This window comes from Ambystoma mexicanum, chromosome 9 (genome assembly GCF_040938575.1).
Source record: "Ambystoma mexicanum isolate Mex_15411 chromosome 9, UKY_AmexF1_1, whole genome shotgun sequence".
NCBI classification, from domain to species: Eukaryota; Metazoa; Chordata; class Amphibia; order Caudata; family Ambystomatidae; genus Ambystoma; species Ambystoma mexicanum.
Window position 1 is genome coordinate 1378918738 of NC_090931.1, and position 26226 is coordinate 1378944963.

Here is a 26226-nt window from a genome sequence, read left to right on the forward strand (position 1 = left end):
TTGACATAAAAACATTTTATTAACGGCTTCCATTGGGCATCCCAGACTAGGCATTGACTTAATTGGATTGTTGGATTGGAGTCACTTACAGAGTGGGGGCTCGTCCGGGATTCTGGATTTGGTCTACCACTTGTGCAGCCTAATACAGTGTGCTAACTAATAGGATACATAAATCCTGTTGAACTACTATGCTGTGTTACGCTGTGAAAGCACCCCTCAAAAAGGAACGCTCTCAGGAAACGGTTTGTTTTGCAAAATAAAAAAAAAAATTCTGTAAATCACGACACTGGTAGACATCAAGATAGCGAGAGAGCACCTCTTACATAAGTTGTTTGTGAGAGGTGGATGGACTGAGCAGGACCAGAATGTATGGTTGCAGGCAATCACACAACAGGTCACTGCAACTGGATTAGATATCTAGAAAGATCAGGGTCCCTTACACCTGGCCCTGAGTGAGCTATACATGGCCCCTAAGGCCAAGGATGAGCACAAGAAGATTGCCAGGGTAGCAGCATATCTATATTTATATATGGGAGCCATACAGGACAAATGTGCTGAAGGCTAAGATCTGGCAAGTAGGCAACTGGTGGCATTAGAGAAGGCGCAATCTGACCTGGACTCTTCTGAGCAGAGGCTGCACAGGAGCCAGGAGTCAGAAAATGATAGTAGACAGTACATCATTAAAATAAAAGAGGACATGGGTATCCTGCAACAGGAAAGGGCAGACCAGGATACCAGAATTCTGGCCTTGCAGAAGGAGTACCAAGAAGGTTTGGACTCCCTACTGCAGAGCCAGAAAAAAACTGGAGCAACAACTAGATTTCAATAGAGGATGCGCAGAGCAGGTAGTCACCCTGCAAAGCCACCTAGATAGGGAGAAGGCAGAGAGCAATACATTATTTCTGAAAGACCTGGACACCCAGGCAGAATTTGAGGAAGAGTGCCAGAAAGCTGGTGCCCTTCAAAGGCAGAGGGATGACCTGGTGGCACAGATGCACGCTCTTACTCGGGAAAGGGACACCTTAGGCCAGGAAATCTGCCACTTAAAAAGGAAAATGGAAGACAATCACCTGGGTGACCTCCAAAAAGAGAATCAGAACTTGTTAGAGCACACCAGGAGGGTGGAAGATGCTCTGGCAAGAAAGGAGCAGGCCAGTAGGGACGGTACCCAGGAGGTAACCCTCCTGCCGCAAAGACTGACCCAGTACTCCAGGACCAAACAGGAAGCACAGAGGGAAAATGAGGCTCTCTGTCAGCACAATGATAGGCTCCAGCGACAGGTAGCCATGCAGACTGACCTGATAGATTCTAGTAAGGCCTTGATTGAGGAACTGAAAGCACAGGCTCTTGCATGGCAACAGGGATTAGGGGCTGATAGAGATCAGGTTCGCTGGGAAAGGGAAACACCTGAGCATAACCTCAGGAGCCCTAGTACCAGAGGCCTTCATCTCTCCCAGTCCCTGGACTCTGCCACCCCATGTCCCCTGGCGTACATGAGACCAGGGACACGGGGATGGCAGATTACTATCCGGCCAGAAGTATGGGGTTCATAGGCCAGTACCTCCCAGGAATGGATGGGCGGGCATCCGGGTATGGGCACCCAAGTACAGTGCAATTTAGTGGGGAACCCCACGAGAGCAGGCCCACTAAGGACATCCTGAAAACCTCTGCCCAGTTAGGTCAGTGGGGGGGGGGTACCCATCAAATCCTGGCAGCAAGGAGGAATCTGAAGACTCCTCTGAGCGTCACAGGACACAGGAGACCAGGTCTCCACATTCTGTCAGCCATTCCCAGGCTCGCAGAATCCGGAAAACCTGGAAGATCAGACGGGCACCTCTGGCAGCAGTGCTTCTGAGTCAAAGGATGAATGGACCAGGGTTACCCGAACCAAGAAGGCCAATAAGGCAAAAAGGGCCTTGCTAAAGAACCCCTTAAAACAGATTAAGGCAATAAGGAGTGTCATCACCCCTTATCACAAGAACGCCAAGTATTCTGTTTGGGAACACTTGGAGCTCTTTGAGCAAATGATGGAGACTTTCCATTTGAAAGACAGCTGTAGCTGCATTCAGTATGTAAAAAGGACATTCTCCCCAGAATACTCCAGTTTCTTTGCGGGGCTGGAGGACCAGAATCATTCAAGATGGTCCACCTATAGGGCGGCCATCTTGAAACACTTTTCTGTTCACCGAAATCCCTAAGAGGCTCGCAAGGCAGCCTACAATTTGCAATGTGGGGAGGATCAGGCCCCACAAGAATTTGTGCAGTATTTGAAGCGTGCTTTTGCACAGACTATCAAAAGGGTGCGCTCGGATAGCAAAGAATTTGTTAATATGTTTTTCCATGCCTTACCAAAATACATCATGACCCAGCTAGTGAGAGATTTTCACGAGAAAAGGTCACTAGACTGGGTCATTGAACAGGCCACCAGGATCTATGAGGTGCAGACACCCATAGAAAAATAATGCACAGAAGAGCCCCAAGCCAACCAGCACCCCTGCTGCTGCTAAGGTGGCAGAGGTAAAGGTTTCCCCCATTTTAGATTTGGAGATGGGGGGCCTAAAAACCTGCCTGCACCGAATAATTCTAAGCCCAGAAGGCCCTCGGGCCAGTCACAGACAGGGAGTCAAGGAGGTAGTCCAACAAATGGGGTCCCTCACTCCCCTGACTATGTAAGTCCCTGCTACAAGGGAAACAAACCCATCCTGGGTTATGTGTGGACTCCTCCAGCCCAAGGGGGAGATCCAGCCAAGCACCTAACCCAGGGAACTTCCCTCCTAACTTCCCCCAGGAGGGCAGAACTTCACCAAACCCTGGGCAGAACTTTTTCCCCAGGTATCCACAAAATGTCCAACCCCAAAATCATCCATCCTTCTTTCCCCACTTCCCTGAGCCCAGACCACCTAATCCGGGAGAGGGCAGGCCAAGGGTGGAGGGGTGCCAAAATCTTCCCAACCCGAGGTACTACCAGAGAAGGGATAGCTACCCTTCCTGGGATCAGCCATGGGGAGAAAACAGAACCCTGTATCAGCCTGAGCGGGTTTCACAGTTAGAGCGCCAGGTCCAAAATATGGCACAGGATCTGGGTCGCATGCTGAGGGCTCAGCAGAACCCTCAGATGGGCATGCTGGAACCGAATGCCCCAAACACTGGACCTGGTGCTCCAGAACAATGATGGGGGCAGCACCCCGATAACCCACCGGTTCCCAGGAAGGAGGCACAAGGGGAAGAGGGGTGTAAAGCCTTGGAGGAAGCTTCCTTCCCCACTTGTAAACATCCCCTGGAAACCCAGGAACCGGAAACAAAATCTACTACCACTGAAAGTCTGCCACCCAAGGAGCAGAGAGGAGGTAGGAGAAACAAAGGACCCAAACAGACCCACCTTGAGGAGGAGGTACGGATCTTCCAATTTGAAGGAGAGGGATCCTCACAGGATCCTGGGAAAATAATCTTCTCCTTCAGAGATGGCGGAACTCCTCCCAAAGAAAAATGGGTCCCAAGGGATTTAAATCCAGACTGGGTAGATGTGGGGACTGAGCTAGTGCCGCCCATCAACCTACCCCAGAATCAACAACATGAAAATCCCCTGTTTCAAACCCATCCTGGTGACTGCCTCCAAAAGGGGGGGGTGGGGGGGGGGCTGCACAGAACCGGAACCAGGGGAACCCAAAACTTCTCCAATCTCCAGTTGCCAAGTTTTTCTTTCAGATTCCCAAGACTCCACAGAATTCTGCCCAAAACTCTTCTCTTTCAATGTCCAAAACCAGAAAATTAGCCCACCAGTTGTCCAAAAATGTGCATCATCTGTGCCCCCTTGCAGAGAAGGAGGGAAGATACTATGCCCTGGTACAAGTACAGGGGCAGGGTACAGTTTTGGCACTGGTGGACACTGGATTCCAGGCTACCCTTCTGTCCAAAAAGGCCTTTGATGAACTAAATTCAGGAAGGGGGGAGAAATACCAAATTCCTCTCACCCCTCTTCCTGGACAACTTCAGAACTTTGACAGGAAAGAAATTCCCGTCGAGGGGACTGCGGATTTGGACATTAAACTTGGGCGACACAAGGTGAAACACCCGGTCATAGTAGTGACTCCAGAGGGCACCCCTTGTTTACTAGGGAATGACCTCCGGAGAAGGTTGTCACCCCTAATAGATTGCGTAAACATGGTCCTCTGGACCCAGACTAGCCGACCAATAAAGTTAAAACAGAGTGTCAACCATGTTAGTTTAAACGGCACATGCCACATGGTTGAACACAAATCTGACCAAGTCGAATTTCACTTCCAGAACAACCAAATTCCAGACGTGACATTAATAGCAGTAGGACAACAGAATGGTCATGGGGGTCCTCTCAATTTCTGAAAATCAACCTTCCTTCCAGTTTAAGGTGGTATTCCACACTGGAAGGAAATACTCTGAAATTCTTTACCAATCCACAATCAGACATTCCCACTCCAATAGTCCAGAAAGATGTGAAATCAGCTCAGAGCCTGGCTGATTTTCAGCAAATTGGAGAGAAGTTGTTCATCCCTGTTCAGTTAAATGAAGGGAAGGACTCTGTTCTCGCCCGAGTGTGTGTGAACAACGGTAAGAGCTTCATCAGCAAAGCCATGTTCCGCCAACTCCCAAAAGATCCAGCCATTCCCACATTCGAATAGATAGACAAATGGTAAATGGATCTGGAAGCACCCAATTCCAAACATCTCCTGCCAAGCAGGTGTATGCTCAAAATCTCCATTGGGAACAAGAGCATAGTCCATAATTGTTGGGTCATGCGAGACGTCACTGCCGCCTTTTACTTAGGCAATGACATTCTCAATCGCTTTGCCATTAGTTTGGACCTAATAAACTTCAAAGCTTGGTCCCGATTAGCGGATAATCCGATGGGCTTTGTTGACCAAGAAAAAGCATTTGGGTCAGCTCAATTGCTACCTTATGCAGTTGAAATTCAGATCAGATTGGAGAGGAAGTAACCATACTAGAAAGGACCTGACAATTCTCCCTGGGAGTGAAAGTTAAAAAAGGACAAAAATTGAAAAATCCTGATGCTTTTATTCATCTAAATGCTTCTCTCCAACAGCAAGGGTTGGGGGTAAACCCAACACCATTAGTCAACATAGAACATGACACCATTCCAATAGAGGTTGATAACAGCGACTTAAAGAGTATTACTCTAGCCGCAGGCACCATTATTGGAATGGCGGTTGATGACCGACATTTTTCCATTGATCTAGCAAATTAACTGTTAGGACCAATCCCCAAGGACTGTTTTGACAGTGACAGTGATGACAATACAACACCAGACAGGATCTTTACCCGACATGGGGGGAACTTTGTGGTGTACACTTCCTGCCCTTATGGTAAGGAAGATGTGACTTGTGACTTCAGAAGGGATGAGGTGATTTTCCAGGTCCATGAAGGCTGCCTTTCCCACCTGAATCCACCAGCCAAATCAGCACTTTGTCCAGGGACTTCTCCACCCAGCTGGAGGAGGCCGCTGAGATAACGAAACCAGAAGTCTTTCCAGGCTTCAGGCAAATGGTTGAAGAGAGAGTCAACCTAGCTGATGCCTGTGTGACACTGGAGCAGAGGCAAAAGTTGAAACAAGTTTTCTTGGATTTTCAAGATCTCTTTGCAGTGGACTCATATGACTGTGGCCACACCGACATCCACACAACAGCAAGTCCCACGGACCCTGGCATGACTCCAGTGTTTGTGAAGCAATACCGCTTGCCTCTCGCATCCATGGAGTCCCTTACTGAAATAATTAAGAACCTTGAGTCCCGGGGGATAATCCGTCCAGTCCACAGCACCTTCAATAATCTGCTGCTGGCAATATTGAAGCCAAACGGCCAGTGGAGACACTGCGCCGACCTTAGGGAACTCAACAAACAGATCCATACTTCCCGATGGCCTCTTCCCTACATTGACCAAGGGCTGGCCCAGATCCAGGGGTCACAGGTATTCACTACAATAGACCTGACCAATGGATACTGGACTGTGCCTGTCAGTAGGGAGGACCAATACAAACTGGCTTTTACCTTTGGGGGCCAGCAGTACACATGGACCCAGACTCCCTTCGGATACCTCAACTCTGGCAATGAATTCAACATTTTCCTACACAAGGCCATGCCCGACCTGGGTGCGAAGGGTAACCTGGCTTATGTAGATGATGTCCTCATCAAAAGTTCATCTGTGGAGGAACACATAGCGGAGATCCGTTATATTCTGACACAGTTGAGGGCCGCCGGAGCAAAACTTTCCTTTCAGAAAGCACAGTGGTGTAGAACCCGTGTTAATTTCTTGGGGCATGAGATTACTCCTCAGGGTCTCTGTCCCCAGGAAAAGAAAGTGGAAGCACTTCAGAAACTGAAACACCCCACAACTCTGCAGGAACTAAGGAGCCTCCTTGGACTAACTAATTACAGCAGAAAGTTCATTGAGGGCTACGCAGAGATCACTAGACGCCTGATTCATCTTTTGAAGGGGGGGGAGGTCAAGTGGGAATGGAGTCCAGAACAAGCCGAGGCAGTAAGACAACTCAAAAGAAGCCTCTCACAAGCGCCCTGCCTAGCTTACCTTGTCAGAAACAAGGAGTTTTTCTTGGAGACAGGGTTCTCTAATACATGCTTGACTGCAGTATTATATCAAAAGCATGACAAGGTCAATAAAGAAATCTCCTATGCAAGCAAAACTTTATCTTCTGTGGAAGACAAATTCAACGATTGTGAGAAGGTACTCCTGGCAACGGTGTGGGCATTGAAGAACTACCGCCCGTTTATCCTGGGGGAACACATCATAGCACATACTCCACACCAGCCTCTGCAATATCTCCAAAGTGACAGAATCCGGGCCAGAAATGTGAATAATTCCCGAATTACTTCCTGGATCCTGTCAATGCAAGGCTTTCCTGTGGAGGTCAGATATGGCCAAAACAAGAAGAGTCCACTCGCGCAAGTTCTGGCTGACTTGCATGATTGTGCCAGAGAAAACAGTCTCAAGGACGAAAGTCTAAAAATCAAGGACAACATGGATGCATATCTTAATTCCCCACACAAAGTCTTTGAAAAAGACAAGTGTGAGGGAATGTCCACTGTCTATGTGGATGGATGCTCTTACCATGTTGACAACAACGGGGAGAAAGAACTTGTGGCCGGCGTAGGGAATGCATGGGTGAATGAGTCCCAGAACCCACTGCTGGGTACAAGATTGGTCACCGAAGTAGTCAGGTGGCAGAGTTGATGGCTGTGCATCAAGCCATCCTCACTGCTGTCCAACATCAACTCTACGAACTGGTCATAATCATAGACTCGGATTATGTACGGAACGGGTTCGTGGAGCACCTGGTTAATTGGAAAACCAGAGGCATGCCATGTGTTAATAACAAACCTTTAAAACATGGGAAGTTAATCCAAAATATTGATGATCTGGTCACCTCGAATGGGATGACCATCTACTGGAAAAAGATCAAGGGTCATTCCAAAGTAGAGGGACCAGAAAAAAATGGAAATGACTTAGCTGATCAGCTGGCCAAAACCGGGGCCATCCACGGGGATCTAATATAAATTGAGTCCCTGTTGGGGGAAATCCAGGTCACTGTTATCACTAGGTCCAAGACAAATGCTCACAATGATCTTTCAACTGCACAATGGAGTAAGGAGACCCCAGATGCTGATTTGATTATGGCTCAGAAAGGGGATCCAATAATTGGTAAGTTTTACCAACACATTGAGGACCCTGAGAACTTTCCCCTGACGGATTCTGATTACGTTGGTAAAGAGGACCTCAGAGTGTTGATGAAATGTCCAAAAATGTTCTGAATCCAAGACGATTTGTTGGTAAGGCAATCCCAAGCTGGCCATGATCAGTGGGTGGTTCTTACCTCATTCCGAAGCCTGATGTTAAGTCACGCCCATGACGCGTCCACAGCCGGTCATAGGGGGTTTCATACCACACTTGAAATCTTAAGAGAGGTTGCATACTGGCCACACATGGGGCAGGACCTCGACCAATACTTGAAGGGGTGTCTTGTGTGTGCACAATTTCAGCCAACATCCCTCACACACCGTGCACCTCTCCAAAAGAGGGGGCTGACACTGCCATGGTCAGAGTTGCAAGTCGACTACATAGGGCCCATGATTCGCTCCTCTAGGGGAAATAAGTACATGATGACAGTGACATGCTTATTTACTAAATGGGTGGAATGTCTCCCGGCCCCAAACTGCAAGGCAGAAGCAGCAGCTGCCCTGATGATCAATCACATCTTTTCGCATTTTGGACTACCCCACAGGATTGAGTCAGACAAAGGTAGCCATTTCACCAGCGAAGTCATGACAAAGATATGGGAGATACTGGGTTTTAAAAGGAAGCTACACATTGCTTACCGGCCAGACTCTTCTGGTGCAGTAGAACGTTACAACAAAACCATTGTCAGCATCTTTAAAAAGTTTGTGGCAGATTCTGGGCCAAGTTGGGATATTCGTTTACCTCTTGTCCTAATGGCCATCAGATCTACCCCTTCATCTGCAACTAAAATGTCACCGTTTGAGCTGATGACTGGACGCAGGATGGTGCTTCCCCAGCATCTGCTCTACAGGACCCAAGAGCAATATTATTGTGGATTTAATATTGCACCAAATATATGTTTAAGGAAAATGCCTCTAAAATATTGTATCAAGCTGACAGAAATGTACAACTTTGGGATTCTTAATATGACAAATGCCCTCATAGTTTGAGACTAATCTGAAATCCGTACGATGTTCTGAGACCAAACCCCAGGATTTATTAATATTGTGGGTGCAGTGTTTATGCTATAAACATAACAACTTAAAGTAATATGCTCAGGGAGGGTGTGTACGCCTGTGTAAGATTTGGTGCAAAACCAATATTACGAAACCTACCAAAATCGCGAAAGAGTTGTCATTTCTGAACCCAAGCTCGTAGAAAGATCAGGGTTGAACAGAGACCTGTCTTAATTAACATGTGATATGTACATGTATTCTCAACAACTTGTGTAACTTGGAAACATGTTTGATTATGAAAAATGGATTTCTAAGTAAAAGCAGAGGGGAGGGATTTCAGCTTCAGCCATAAACATGACACCTGATGACTCATTCTGACTCACTAATCCTTTCTCCAGTCAGGTCACAGGGAATCCTCTAACCTATCAAATCCTTTGTGGATTGGGCATAGAAAGTCAGCCTCCACACCCCCTTTGGAAACACATAAAAAGAACTGCTGAGACCCACATAGGGACACTCATTTTTCCACTACTCATCGATTCCTGTGCAGCACTCTGCTAGACCATATCCAGACAATATCCAGACAATATCCAGACAAAGACTCCAGACTCCTGAGACACCAGATTCCAGATAGATCCTGAGATCAGACTCTAGAACCTTGGAGAAGGAGAGGCCTAATCCCAAAAGCTGAATTCTCTTCAGCAGGCCTCAACATCTTTTGGAACCTGATTCTCAACAGCCAGGCCGTGCTGTTTGCTTCTGGCTAGAACCCTGTGCCAGCACCAGATCCAGACCCAGAAAGCAGAGCTTTATCCAGAACCCATCAGACCCAGTTCAAGAGGCTGATCAGACCGCCGTGCAGTGCTGAACGCAGAACCTAGAGGGCCTGAGACTTGTCCGGTGGAGAGAATGCAGTCCAAACCTGACCAGATCTGTGGTGAGGTCCATTCCATTCTAAAACTAGGAGTGAGTATCTAGCCTAGAACTGTGTATAGTCATCTCTTAGTCTAAAGTAAGCTTATCCCATCCAATTCAACCTGTTCAGAGCTGCATTTAAAATTTTGTGTCCATCCTAAGATTTCAAATCTGTAAACGCGTCATCTGTCATTCTGAAATCTTGACTTCATTTCTGAAAATCTACCTTCACAAAACGTCCATATCTTTTGAACCACACTGTCATTTTAATGCTAAGATTCTAAGCTTTTCAACAAACCCAAAACGACATTCCAACTCCTCATAGTTTTCCGTAATCGCGATTTACGCACGCGGAAAAAGTGCAGCGAATTGCATATAACTCCATTTCATTTTCTGTCAAAATAGCTGGCTCTTACTTTCCACTGCTGAAATTCGTTTTCAATTTGATAATCACTCATGAATAATTGCTAATCCAAAAAACTAATCCAAAGTAGCTGTCACTTATCCTGAATCTCCTTTTGTGAATTAAAAGCATTTTAGCATATTTTCCCATCCATTGCAATCACCTTCAAAAGTATTTTTGCCTGTTTAAAATCATACCGGTTTTCTCTAAGCTTGCTGGGGGGAACTGGAATTGAACTGCATTATTAATTGTATTTTGAAACCTGTGTGTCCTCATTTCCACCTCTTCCTATTGCATAAGGGGGGAGTGAGTTATCACAAGGGAAAAAGTGATCATATTATCTCTTGTTGAAATCATATCAAGTTTATTTCTGTGTTGCTTTCTTTCCCACCTTGCATTTCCTTGAAACCATAAAAGTATTCTCTGCTACCTTATCCTTTCTATACCAACTCATCATTGATTAAAGAGAGTGTGCTATTGTAATGTTACCCATTGTTCGCCACTATCATATTCATAAGTAGGCTATCAGATATTATTTTGTTCATAAAAGTGTGATATATATATTTATTGTTAATTCCTCAAATAAATCTTTTAATTTGCAAAACAACCTACTTCTTGGCTCAGTGAAGTCAGGGGGATTCAAAGAGAGGGGCGTTACATAAGGGTCCATCATCCAGAGTCAAAGAATTTGACATAAAAACATATTAATAAGGGCTTCCATTGGGCATCCCAGACTAGGCATTGACTTGGTTGGATTGCTGGATTGGAGTCACTTACAATCTCTAATGGAAACACTATTTGAAAACCATGTCCCACTTATAATCTCAAGTCTGTCTGGATAGTGACACCTTCCTGGTAGCTTCTAATCTGCATCCACTATCCATGCTATGGTTTGTGCAGCTTTCTCCTTCCTCCCAATTGGTCTCCTCTATCCATGCTTGAGCACGTTTGCATTCAGTGAGGCAGCAAATGTGAGATTTCTATCTATTCTGGGTTACATGCACCTTTTACATACAGTCCTGCATCAATACTACAGGCTGCATACCTTTGTGGATGCTATTGATAAAAAAAGTCTCCTGTATCTATGCTAGAACAGTAGTAACCTCTACGTAGACTGATAATGTTGGCCTTCAAATGGTACCTGTTTAGCATTCTGATTAGAGAAAGAATGAAGAGTGCAAGGGGACTTAAAGGGGGTAAACATGCTTATTTTGAATGCTATGAGGCAGCATATCAACCTATGGGTTTTGATCGTGGCGGGGCGTGGGGGTGGGGCAAGTAGTCTTGATCACTTAATTCCTTTGGTTTGGTGGAGGGGACCCCAAAGATGTCCGTGCCCAGGGCCCCAAAAGTGATAAAATGGCCCTGTCGCTGCTAATCCCTGCTGCTAATTATGCTGCTTCTTATGCTGAGACCCGCAACCCCTCTGCACACACTATCCTCCAAGCTACAGCCACCAGGGTAGACAGCCATAATACTAAGCATACTAGAAATAACCAGGACCCCCTTTGACCCTGCTTGACCATTTCCAAGTTGCAAAAAGAACTTATGCTGCACATGTCATTTATTTGTAATGCATAATTTCTTCAGGAGGATAGGTCTTCCTTTTCTATATCATTTAAGTGTATCGACCCAAACCACACTGCACACACATTATACAACTGGACACTCAATCTCACACTGCACACACACGCTGACGTTTGTGATATCAATCATGCAAGGCAATGGATTTACTTTGTCTTGGTATATGTCAAACTCTCTGAGGTTTTTATTTATTTAATTATTCATTTATATATTTGGAGTTTTGAATAACCCAAACTCAGAGCCACAGAGAACATTGCAAGACATAGGTACACCACAGAGCTATCATATATTAACCAAGATAATACAGCATGTGCTGGTCTTACAAGCCCAATAGGTCCACTTACGTCCACTGGTACCTGAGATATATATTGGTAAATTGGATTTCACAATGAGGTTAATGATTTTGCAAAGGCATTATGAATTAGGGGAGTCTGGAGTCTTTTGGTGTATAGATATTAGCCTAAACCATAGACCCGTAGAATTCCACACGGGTCAATTAACCTTCCACAGGGACAACAGAAGTGTCTCTACATTAACATATAATGACTGAGTGTGACAGTAGAGCAGTATTTCTAAGTGCTGAATGGTGAGGAGTAAGAATGAAGAAGGGAGTGTGAATGGCGGGTTGGTTCGTGTGTGTTTGTGTGTTGTGAGGATTTCCACATTAAATAGTCTCCTCTAAGAGCCAGTATTTCATATTATTTGTGAAACCTTGAAGGCTATGCTTTGTTTATAGGCTGAAGGAAGGCTATTCCAGAGTTTTAAGCCTAACACTGCTGGGGATCTCCCACAGAGTTTCAGTCAAACTTGGTTACAGTGAGAGTGGTTACTTGTAATGATCATAATGACCTTGCTGGTCAATATTTCTTATATTTAGAATCTTGGGGCTGGTCTGTCCTTGTGGGTGGGTCCACACTAATCTGTACATGTATTTATCTTCTGTGAAATTTACAGTCAGCTAAAATGTGGCTGTTGGCTCAACTGAATGAGAACCATTTTAGAGAACAGGTTGTGTGGTGTTAATTGTTCTCACTTCAAGGGTTCCCGCAACTTTGGCAAATTTTGAAGGATTGCAGTTTTCCCCCTGAATGAAAAGGCTGATCCTGATATTAACCCCTTTTTCTCTAGAGCCTAGAGAGACACTGAACAACTTCCATAATTCACTGGTGATGCCATACAAAGCAGAAACACTTGTCTGTGGTTACATTTCTTCATATCAGTATTGACTCGAATTTCGGACATGTACTGTTCTTGTGGGTGGGAACAGACTGATATGTGAATCTATGATTCTATCCTGTGAAGCTGCAAGCTAAAATGTGGGTGTAGACCCTCCTGAGTGGGAAACATCCCAGAAAACAAGTTATTTGGCTGTGTTCGGTCTCAATAGAGGGACCTCCACAACTTTGGCACACATCCTATTTTGGATGTGTTCAGGTATTTAGGGACGTTATATTCAAGGATTTGGGAAGGGATACAGTTTATTTGTGTTTGATTTTTTCCCATAAGAAGGAGAACATATAGGTGTTTCATAGCTGGTGAAATATGATGCCAGGCGTTGTTTAACCAAAGAAGTCTTGCTGCTTTATTTTGATAGGCTACAATTGGCTTACTTGATGTTTAATATCCCTACGTTGAGACTATTGCAATGTGCTCAATACGAAAGGATGAGCGCTCTGGAGACCTTGATTTTTATAGTATTTGCAAGTAGGGAATAATATCCAGATTAGATGAAATACAGCAGAGGCTATGATCAGTGGTTTACCCATGGATTCTCTGGAGGTGGAGCCTTCGAGGTGATAAGAGGTAGTTGTTGCCCGAATCCTTGTTAATTAGAACCTGTGTGTCATTGATTTAATGTTCAAACGATGTTGAAACATGTTCAATGATATCTGCTAAGGACTTAATATGAAAATTGACAAGACATGGGAACCAGATGGGACCTTTCAAACTTTGCTTCAAGAATATGTTGGTTGAGTTAACATGCAGATTTTTTACGTAGTTGGTGATCCAATCCAAGACAGTCAGTAACAAAAATTGGTTGAGGGTGGGCATCACGTCACTTTACAAATTCCGTGTCTTTACTCTAATAATCAAAACAATACAATAATTCTTTGGAACACATCAGTACAACAAATCTTTGGCACAAGGATATCAAATACAAAGAAACAGGTTCAGGGTTGCCCCTGGACCAACGATGCACTCTTGTTATTCCCTTATAACTAGTGGAATCAAAATTCATAATAATTTTCAATTCTTTCAATGTATTTATTCATGTCCATGAATCATATTCTTAAATAATATTTTATCATCTCCATACTAAGTTGCTCAGTTGTTTTATTTTGTTCAATACAAAAGCCATTTATTATCCAAAAAGTGTTCAAAAGCCAATTCATTTTGGTACTCATGTCTGTCTTCAGGGATAAACACTGCACATTTAAAAACGTTTTAAGATTGTTCATGTGACCTACGTAAGGTCGGTTGGCACGTCATGCCCTGCGTTTGTGCATCTATCTCAAAACGAGTAACAGATCTGTAGAACCACGTGTTGGAATGCTGCTGTCAAGAGCTTATGAGAAATGTTCTTTCGTGAAAAGAGAATGTATTTGTGTTTCCCTGTTAGAAGAAAAAAAACAGGTTAGTTATTCTCGAAGTGGAAGGTTAACTTCACTGGAAGAGTCAATTAAGTGATAGCTCTTTTAGCTATGAAAAGGATATTACATATTGGTCTGTAGTTATGAGGAATCTACAGGCCAGGGCTATTATTGACTCAAGATGTACTAGTGAAAGCCTTAAGGGGCATCAGGATGTTACCTCATGCAAATAATGGATGATAGAAATGAGTCAGGGTTCTGCCTGAATCTATGAGTTCATGATCAAGGTGGCTGTGCATGGGTTGCATAGTTCAGTGAAAGCATTTTGTTTCTTAGTGATACTAAAGAGATCCTCCAGCAACAGGTAACACTTTTGGATTGATACATATCTGATTATTTCTGGGCATAACGTTTGATTTAATTGGGGCTGTTTTATCCTGTGCGCATCTTAGCCAGTTGCTGTGAAGTTTCGGATTGATTACTGATTCGCTGTGGGTTTCTTAGCTCTGTGTAGATTTTGAAAAATTCTTTAGTTGTTCATTATGCAATAGACATGCTGTTTAGATAGTTTTATTCTTTCTTTCTTGCAATGACTCTGCTATTTCTCTATTTGTCATCTAGGCTAAGGCTTGCTGTTTTGTTGGAGTCTCGTTCCATATCTTTGTCGTGTTTGGTTTCACATTGTCTCAATCTCATTACGATATTTTAGTAAGGTGGAGTGTTGCTTCACAGCATTATTATGATTCTTTGGTTGGTAAAGTTCTCTTAAACATTTTATCTGTTTCCTTTAAGCATTTGTCTTACATGGATTCTGTGTTTTAGTTCTTATTTTTGGTTATTTATGTGTGGTATAGTAATAAATGCCCTTCTCATTTATTCAGAGTTGGTGATCAGACAAGGAAAGTTACATGTTATATGATCTAGTTAGGGTCAAAATCAAATGAGTATGTGATATTAAGCAAATCACCATCTTTGTGGGTGGGTTTATTTATCCAGGGCTATACACTGGCTATTAATGGTCTGCAGGAATAATCTGGATCAGAGATTATTTAGTTGGTCAAGCCCATTTAAAGTATTTCTTGAGATGGCTTGTACGCTTACAAACAATTCTGACGATCCCATAGGAAGTGTTGGGATCTGATAGTCCATAGAACGAAATAACAATCACTGTGATGTTATTGTAGTTGTTGCAGTTACAAACTATGGGCCACATTACAAGTGTGCTGGTTTGGAGACAACTTTGCTGGTAAGAATACCGGCACCATTGTTTCTGGACCGACACACTATAGGTTTGCCTGCCGGATCTGCTGTGCCCGGCAAGGCAGACCCTGCCGGACACAACGTCCATGGTAAGCAAGCCGTCACGGAAGTACCAGCACTGTTAGCAATGGTGCTGGTGCTTCCATGGTCCCCACTCCCATGGAGTCCTAGGGGACTCCACAGGAATTGGGAATTACAATTTACCGGTGCCTGACTTTCCGGAATGCACCGACAGGGTTACCGCCGGACTTGCAATGAGGCCCTATATACCTCAAGCTGTGGGAGGGAGTTTTCAACCAGGGTCCCAGTTTGTCTGTCAGGTTGAGCAAGTACTGCTTATGTGCCCCTTCTTTCACTCTAGTTAAGTCACGTTTTATAGCTAGTTAGTAATCTGGAGTTAGTGACTGTTTTGTTATTACCAATGAGTATCTTTTGTGATTCTCAGAAGGTCAAACTATTCTTTGCATTTGCATGCATAGTTGGTATTTTAAATGGCTGGTGTTAATTGTGCCTTTTTTGGAGCTGCACGTTCTGGCTTCTTAATTCAGCAGCACGTGTCAGTTTTGAACATCAATTGGATTTGCGTAGGGAATTACAGGTTTAGGGGGATTCAATAATTAGGAAGATTTCTTAGGATATGTATCTGCCTCCTATGTGTGCGGTCCTGTGTATTTATAGGGATTGTTGCAGTTGGTTAATTTCCTAAGCTTTAAGTGGTTAATCATCTTTCTGGATTGTGAACCAGGGGTATGTTCATACAATGCTTGAGCAATCCAATATGTTTGGATAGACCATCAACAAGTGTGATTAAGAATAAGATTTTAGCCTTTAGCATTATTGTTCAATGTTGTATGTGTTTGTTGCCAGGTTACCTTTTTTGTAAGGGGAGAATATTGTGTCCCAGTGAAGTCCAGCATTTTTGGGAAGTTAACATTTTGCATTGAGAATGATTTTTAATATCATCTGTCATAGTTGCAGCTGGTTAATATAATGAGAACGTCTGTGGAAAAGTCTTTATATATTATGGAAACATTATATAATAAGAGTTATCATACTTTTAGTGGCCATTACTATCAATACTATTTACCATTTGCCTTGTAACTAGCTAGAATGTCAACGTCGGATTCAAATGTTTTGAAATCCAATGCCAAATACAGGACGTCAGATGTCACTTTTTTCACACACTATAATAATACAGGGCCTTAGGGGCCAGACGAAATGTGTGCATGCATGCGTAAAATACAGGGCCTGTTGGGTATTTTGTATAGATATGGGGCCTAGCGGTATTTTCGTACCGCCAAAATGAAAATAATTCAGTAATAATCACTCTTTGCATTCAGATTAGATTTGGTATATAGTACTATAGTATACATACATTATTTTAGCACCCTGATACATTTAGTGGTATGCGTTATTGGTGGTATTTATGGGTGAGCATAAATCCTTTGTTTTATATATGTGACCACAATATCCAGAACCCCTTATTTTTGTTTAGTTTGTTCGTGTGATCACTAGAGAGACCTCAGGGTTGCATTTCAGAAACACCACATTTCCAAATGGAGTGCCACCATGGGCTGTTCTCACTGACTTATCTACGACAGCAAGCTATATGTGGTATTTATCACCAACTTATTTACGTTTGGTGAGCTATGTCCAGGGCCTCTCTTTCTGCCGACTCATAGACCTTCGGCAGCAGGCTATTTCATTTTGTTATTTATATATTCCATTCAGAAAACACACACACACTCATACACTGAAAGGATTCATGCACACAGCTACCGCCATGTCTTATCATTTAGCAACTTTTAAAAATGACAATTGCACTGTGCAAAGATCTTCCCATATTACCAGTGTTATAATGATAGATGCACAAAGGACAAGATAAAAATGAAACACACTTCCCGCCTGCTTTCAGATCATTTTTTTTATATTATAAAACTTGCATTTCAACACGAGCTTACTCTTTTTTTACAGAAATAAATGGAAAACTCACAGTAACAACATTATCTGTAACAAAATGAAAAGAGAGTGGCGAGGAACAAGAATTCAATTTGCAACATTAAACATGTGGTTAAAACACAGGAATCTCCTCTCCTACTCTGACTGAATATTTTCACACACATACACACACAGCCCCCACACTTCAGCGAGATAATTACCAGGCTTGTTCAGCATGTAACTTCTTTGGCTGGTCGCCTTCTGGAGGGGTTCACCCAGCAAGGACAAGCATTTGCTGTCACTCAAACTGGGACTTGTTGACCGGAAATCCCAGCCTCTGTAGCCGTATTGAATCTGTTTTAGGAATCAGGCGTCCCCAGCTATCAACCCAGTCCTTCTCCGAGCTGTGTCAAGATGTCGTCTGCTAGCTTCTTCCCCGAGATTATACATGAAAACTCTGGTTACCTCCCACCAAAGGATCCTAACCAATAAAATTCTATCATGTCCTATCCACCCTCTGCACACAATAGAAATCTTTTACAGTAAGCAACTGTAACAAAACTGATTTCCTGCTATTCGAATCCTTGCTTCCTGCAAATACTGTGGACAAAGCAGCACAGAAAAATAATAAGAAAAAAAAATCTGAAATGAGTTTCAGCCTGCCTCATTTTGCAGTGGAGAACACATTATATTATTAAGAAGTCAGAATCATGTTAGTACGGTTAATTATATTAGTTCATTAATCTTCAAATGTGTCTCTTGCAACATGGGCATTTCAGATGAAAAGAAAAAAAATAATTGTGTGCATTTTGAATATGAAAAATAAATTGCGCTTTTAAATGAGAAAATGGTTTGTTTTTAACCTGTGTAGCCTGCCTTCATTTACATATCCATATGTTGCACTGGCCACACATAGCTTGAAGCAATTGCATCAAACCCATGCAGTGGCGCTGCATAAAAAAAAAAAAAAGCTCAATAACACATGTCTTGCTGTACCACATTGTAGCAATGCACCAAACCCATGCAGTGGTGCTGCATGAAAAAAATGCTATACATTGATCCTGTGTAGTGGCGCTGTACTCCAAAAACACACCAAACAATCCTACAGGCCCTAGTGGGAAGATGATTGCTTATATTCACATGAACATGCAGGAAGTTACATGAGAGATGTGGATTTTTAGATGAACATGAAACATACAGAGGCTTAGCAGTCGGATGCAAATTTGAAAGCACATGAAAATACAGGGTGTTTGGGGACAGGTGCAATTTGCAGATGCAGAGGCAAAAATGCAGAACCACAGTAAAAGAATGTCTTCAATGTTATTGTCTATTGTCTACTCTCATTGGTTGGTGCCCAGGCAACTCGTCTGGCCTGTCTTCTCCCTTGCTGAGTGCTCAGCCACTCTTCCAACGGAATGGCTCCTTTTCTATGGCCTTTGCTTCTCACTCTTCAGCCTTTTAATTGGGCAAGGCCTCATCCTTTGTTTTGCCAACTTTTCCTTTAGACACAGCCCTTAATTTCACACCCTTTTTTTCAGCCAGAGCGTCATCCCTTTCTCTCCTCACTTTCTTCGTTGTCATGGTTTCCAACTACTCTTGCTCTGCTCTTGTTTTGGCCTGGGGATCAGACTTTTGTCCTTTCGCCTTATTTTGGCCACATCTACATTGCTCGTGGAGAACCATCTCCGGTTCCAGAAGCACCTCAAGACCTTTCTATTTTCTTCTGCCTTCTCTCTTCCTCTCCCCCACTGATTTTCTGTCTCGATACTGCTCTGGTCACCTGGCTACCCTCTGATTTCAGGCCCAGGTCCCTCTTCCACTCCACCTTTCTTCAAACTCCAGGCCTTACAGAGGGCTTCCTTTTTACTCCTTCGTCCCACAGACCTTGCTCCTTTGTCCAACAGCTCTCCAGCTGTCCAATATTACCAATTGCAGACTATCCACTCCAAAACTCCCTTCCATTGCATTTCTCTGCATGGCTGAAACAATCAGGTGTCCAGTATAAGCATTTTTGGTGGCAGGAATAGTGTGCAGTTCTAAGTATGGGGCAGAGGTCTTTAAATAAGTTGTCCACCATTGTGATTGTTTGTTGTGATAGGGCTGCTGCTTTGACATCCTCTTCTTTGAGTCAGCTTTGACTGTTCTCTGTTCTCAGCAGGTTAGTGTGTGAGTTGTGATGTCCTTTTGTGGAACTGCTAGTGTGCACGCCCTGAGGACCAAAGGGCTGAGGACTTCACTGTTTGGCTGTGGCAAGTGTCTCTATCAGGAAGAGAGGAGATGTAGACACAGAGGTGCGTGTGGCTGTACCCTTAACAACTGACCACCTGACCAAGTCACCTAACCCAGGTCACCTGGTACAAAAGGCCACCTCTGCCACCCTTGCGGCGCTAAGCCCTGAGGACCAAAGGGCTGAGGACTTCATTGTTTGGCTGTGGCGAGTGGCGTAAGGCGTTGACCCTGCCGCGCTCTGCAAATGATGGTCCCATCTAATCTCATTTCAAGAACCAGAGCCCAAGTAAAACGCATGGCCAATTTAGAGGAGCTCCCTGCAAAACGAGCGCGACAACAACAGGTGAGCCAATATTTTTCATGCGGTTCAGTGGGCCTCATTACGAGTATGGAGGTAGCCATGGTGCTATTAGCGCCATGGCTGCCTCCATACCGCAATCCGGGCCCGGGTTCCTCGAATGAGGAATTACCGGGCCATCGCAACCTTGGCGGACCCAGTAATTCCCCGTCCGAGGAACCCGGACCCGGTCCATCCCCATTCCCATTCGAGCCCCCATAGGGCTCAATGGGAATGGGGATGGAGCTAACAACGGGCCCGTTAATGATGGGCCCGTTGTTAGCTCCCAGGTCCCCTCGCGGGACCCGGTAAGGACGCCTGGTTTTTGCAGGCGCCCATTGCGGGTCCCGCGAGGAGACCTCGTTATAGGGCGGAACGGGTTTACCGGCACCGGCACCTTTACTGGTCCCGGTAAACCCGTTCCGCCAACCTTATAGTGAGGCCCAGTGTCTGAAAACACAGGAATATCCGAAGATCCAATAGTGGTGACGGTAGAAGATGTTTTTGAACCTTCGAGATCAGAGGAGTGCTCCTATCCTACTTGTGATGCAGTAGTGCACCCTGTTCATCCAGACTCACCCTCTCCCCAGCCTCGTTGCCCCCCTCCTTTCTCCCAATATTACTCAGCCAGCTGAGGGTATGACTCAGTCTCAGACGATATGCACAACAAGTACGATAAGTTTAATTGACAAGGCTGCCAACGATACTGATCACGACGTACAGGCTGGTGAGGTCGCTGTGCCGTGGTCGTCATGTGGGGATGGGGGGGCTGTGTTGGTGGCCGCGTGCCGGGCTGCATGCAGGTTGCTGTTGAGCGGGCACGGGAAACCGCGATGTTGTCCGCGGCTGCTACTGATGACACTGGTGGGCGGGGCCAGGATGGAAGTGCGGCGTTCGTGAGCAACCACGGCGTCTCCTCCGAAGCCTCCGAAGCCGTGCAGCGCCAGTTGGACTTGGCTGAGGCGCGTTTAATCAGCCGATCGCTTGCCCATGCTGAGTCGGCGTGGCGGCTGAAAGCTGTGTCTAGTGGAAGATGCCTTGTGGGTTCTGAAGACGACTCAGAAGTAAGCGCAATTCCTGATTCTCCCAGGGTCGGAATTCACACTTGAATGGAATGCTAAGTGCTGATCATGGCAAGGCTTCTGCCTCCAATCAGAAAACCCCTACCCATGATGCAAACTTAATGGATCCTCACCTCAAAGCACCCACTTCTAACACAGTATTACAAAGTGAAAGTGAGCAGAGGGAGTAGGGGACGATCCATCCCATATTGATAAAAGAAATTCTTTGGAGGTACTGTCCTCTGTATTACAAAATCTGATCAACTTAAACAAATCCCGCTCATGTAAACGGACTTCCGTCTCTACCCCAGTTCAGGAATTGATACATAAAGCCCCCCAGAAAAGGCACTGCATTAATGTTACTGATATAAATCGAGATGTATGGGGATCTGGCAATTACAAAAGACTCAAGTCACGAGAGATTGCGTCTTCTGACGGATCAGTACAGTCACAAGAGGGAAAGGTGGCTGACTCTCAGAAAAGATTGCCCGCCCATAATAATGTACGGCGTGAGCTTAGGATGAGAAACCAAAGCCTATTAAGTCAATCTTCTAATTATGAGGACTCGTCAGATGACCCGACTACTAGGGACTCGTCACTTGTCGAGTGTCCATTTCCAAAAATTAGGAGAGAACGGGCACGGTTTGCATGAGCCGCACGAGAGCCACAGGGGAATTGTGAGGACTCGTCAGATGACCCGACTACTAGGGACTCGACACTTGTCGAGTGTCCATTTACAAAAATTAGGAGAGAACGGGCACGGTTTGCATGAGCCGCACGAGAGCCACAGGGGAAAGCTGGAGGTGGGTGCCCACACTTGAATGGAATGCTAAGTGCTGATCATAATAATGTACGGCGTGAGCTTAGGATGAGAAACCAAAGCCTATTAAGTCAATCTTCTATTTGTGAGGACACTTCAGATGACCCGACTACTAGGGACTCGTCACTTGTCAAGCGTCCATTTCCAAAAATTAGGAGAGAACGGGCACGGTTTGCATGAGCCGCACGAGAGCCTCAGGGGAAAGCTGGAGGTGGGTGCCCACACTTGAATGGAATGCTAAGTGCTGATCATAGCGAGGCTTCTGCCTCCACTCAGAAAACCCCTACCCCTGATGCAAACTTACTGGATCCTCACCTCAAAGCATCCACTTCTAACACAGTATTACAAAGTGAAAGCAAGCAGAGGGTTGTAGGGGACGATCCATCCCATATTGATAAAAGAAATTCTTTGGAGGTAGTGTCCTCTGTATTACAAAATCTGATCAACTTAAACAAATCCCGCTCATGTAAACGGACTGCCGTATCTACCCCAGTTCAGGAATTGATACATAAAGCCACCCAGAAAAGTCAATCGAGATATATGGGGATCCGGCAATTACAAAAGACTCAAGTCACGAGAGATTGCGTCTTCTGACGGATCAGTACAGTCACAAGAGGGAAAGGTGGCTGACTCTCAGAAAAGATTGCCCGCCCATAATAATGTACGGCGTGAGTTTAGGATGAGAAACCAAAGCCTATTAAGTCAATCTTCTAATTGTGAGGACTTGTCAGATGACCCGACTACTAGGGACTCGTCACTTGTCGAGCGTCCATTTCCAAAAATTAGGAGAGAACGGGCACGGTTTGCATGAGCCGCATGAGAGCCACAGGGGAAAGCTGGAGGTGGGTGCCCAGCCCCTTGCGTACACGTGCCTTCAAATGACCTCCTAATAGCCCTAACGTCTGCAATGGCAATCTCGCTTACACCTTTCACCAAGTTGTATTAACACTAAATGAAAACGTGAAGGATGTCACGACTTTATTGGCTATGATGAACTCAAAATTGATGCACCTAGAAGTAATGCATGGTGCACAAAGGACCAAACAAGAAGAGGCGAATCAAAAAATATTGGCGGGCACAGAATCAGCTAACGATGCTAAACGGAATGACATGATTGATAAACAATTGTTTGCAGAGGTCGCAAAGGAAGCACTGTCTCTCTTTCGCAAATCACACTTTGATCAAAGGGGAGAGGAGTTGGGCAATGTTGGCAACATGAAAGACATGGTAAGGAAAAATCAGACTTCTCTCTTACAAGTTCCATCCAACAATGCTATCTCCGCCATGAAGACCGATTGCCAAATGCAGCCACCTCAACTTGTGAAGCAGACTTCCCAGCCCATCATGCTATTCAAAAGTCTTGTAACGGAAGTGACTGATTCACCCAATGGAGGGCTTAAGGTTGCCTCTCCTCTGGTGGTATTCGAGGGGGAAAATCCGAAAAACCTCAGCGACACACAGAATAAAAGTGATGGGCAGTCCAATTTACTCGAAATGTCGTTTAATACAGCATTTCTGCAAGCTAAAAATGCATCAAATCCAGCCTTACTGGACTCTCAAAAGGCTTCTGGCTCATCTCCTCCTTTGATAGGAGTGGATCAGGCTTCTGGTCTGAAAGAGGTGCCTATTGTCATTACTAAATCTGCAGGCCTATTCCCCATATTTGGAAGTCTAGATGCTGAAACTCAAACTAAATCAAATGTGGACGCCAAAAAAAATCCCCCCAAACGAAAAAACAAAAGAACATGCCAGCCCGTAAGAAATCTCAACAAAAAGGAGCCTGAAAATTCCTACGCAACATCAATATGTTTCAACTTGTCGATAAAGCTATCACTACCAGTTTGAAATTAGCTGACACAATCAAGGAGAACAAAATGGCCCATCTAGACCAAGGGGGAAATAACATGAAAGTTGTGGAAACTCTGCTAAACGAAGAGGAACTTACAATTCATGAGGAATTAATGGACCTATCAACCTATGAAGACCATGTGGAGGTGGCAGTTGAACTTGTGAAAGCCCCTCTCGATGTACCTTGTGCCCAAAAAGTCACCCTGTTGCCAACGAACTCAAAATCGATCAGTGAGCCTAAGAACTCGGTAACAGATGCACTAAACTCCAAACTGGGTATGCCGCAAATGATTCAAGGATTACCAACTAACACATCACGAGAGATCAGAGATAGGCTATGTGAGTTAGTTCCCCCTGTGGCAGAGACAAGGGATGGGGGCCCAGAACCAAAGAGCCCGAAGTTCATCACGTTACAAGCAAAATGGGAAAGACAGAGGACAAGTGTGCAGATGAGACACCAGGAGGTTGGTAGTCCATGCCAGCGGCTTTTGAATGGTTTGAACTTTGCAAGTGGAAAGGTAGAGCATGCGGCGGCTGTTGCGGCTGCCGAAGCATCTATGCCCCTGAAAATTGACCACCATCAGTCAGAAACGTTGATGCAACATCAGAAGACTAGAAACCGTCAGGTTACAGCCCGTCCTGTGGAACCGACTCCTCTGATCAAACTAATGCTGGAGAGGCTGGAAGGCAGTGACAAACTAATCTTGAACAGAACAAACGTGTTAAGACTGCTCCATCACATACCTCGGCTGCGATCCCTTGGTTCGAAAGATTTGAAAATGTTCGAATTCCTGGACGATCTGTGTACCGATAAGGTGATTCTGCACGTAAACTCTAATATAATTGCAAATGTAATTTTGGATGCAGACGAAGAGTTGTTGTCGCTGGGTTTCGATACTTATAAAGTAATGGAACCGGAAGGGCATAAACGAGCGGAGATGAAAGATGGACCAAGCGAAGCATGGCTTGCTCAAAAGGGTAATTTAAGGCCATTGGAGATCTCGCAAAAAACTACAGTATTTGAACAAAATCAGCAGGAACAGTCTGGTCAGAACAGACCAGTACTCAAAGTTTGACAACCCGTTTTCACCACTCAAAGTGTAGTTGCGGTTGAGCAAGATGTGATAACCAGAACTAGTCCAATTGCGAAAATTAAAATTACCATAAATAATGGTGGCCCAGCCGACAAGTCCTCTTGCACGAAAACAAGCAGCTTTATGGAACAAGATTCTATGCAAGAATGGAATTGGATGGCCTCGGCTTTGAACGCTAATTCTCACAGCTAACGCTCCAAGACTAGAGCGGTTCAGGAATGTTCTTTTGCCTCATGGAACACGCGTGGCTTCATACATCTCCGAAAAAACGACTGGCTACATGACTTACAACTGATTTGTCTTCAAGAAACTTGGATGTGCGACTTGCCAGTGATCTCAGGATTTGAATGTGCTCGGAACCCAGCCATCAAGGCCCTGACGGCTTGTCAAATTTCATGATCAAACAGTTTCCTGATCTTTGGTCTGACCTGTGTTTCGATCTATTTGCTAGAATCAACTTGCAAAAACAAGTGCCAACTTCATGGAAGACAGGGATAATAGTGCCGATCTTCAAGAAAGGAAATAGATCATCACCGAAAAACTATCATCCGGTGGCCCTGCTTGATGTACTGGGTAAGATTTACGTGTCTTTGCTGCAAACAAAATTGATCACCTGAGCCAAAACAGCTAAAAGAGTGGACGAAAGACAAGCGGGCTTCGTGAAATTTGTTGGGTGTTCTCTGAACCTGCTTGTCCTAAATCTACTGAAAATGGAAGCCCTGCGAGCTAACACGAAAGTGTATCTTGCCTTCGTTGACTTTTCTATGGCATTTGATATGATTTATCGTGAAGCTTTGTGGCAAAAAATGAAGTGTGGGGTTGCCCGGCAGGTTTGCTTGCGGCAATTAAAGAACTCCACACAGACACTTCAATTGCTATTCGACTAGATCAATCAGGGTCCCTGTCAGCTCAAATCAAGACGCACAAAGGGGTTAAACAGGGATGCCCGTTGGCAGCTGCAATTTTTAGCCTTTTCATTTCCGACATCGGTGAGGCGATACAATGTGAGAGCCTTTCCACCTAAGCTCAATACATCAAAGATAAGCTGGCTGTTGTACGCCGACGATTTGGTACTCTTAGATTTAACCCCGATTGGCCTTCAACGTAAACTTGAGGCAGTGCAAAAATATGTGAGCATGAACAACCTGAAGATAAACACAGCAAAGACCTAAATACTGGTGTTTGAGAACTTAAAAACAAGCCAAAAGTCAAGGGTCTCAAAATATGTGTAGTCATTAGATCAAGACCATCTATGTCTCTCAAAAAGTGTAAAGTACCTGGGCATAATTCCGAACTCCAGCATCTGTGATGAGCCTTGGGTAGCTGAATCCAAGAGGGAATGCGGTCAGCTGACATGTCAGGGTGTTGTCATACACAGAAAATTCGGACGCTTTTCAATGCAACCGCT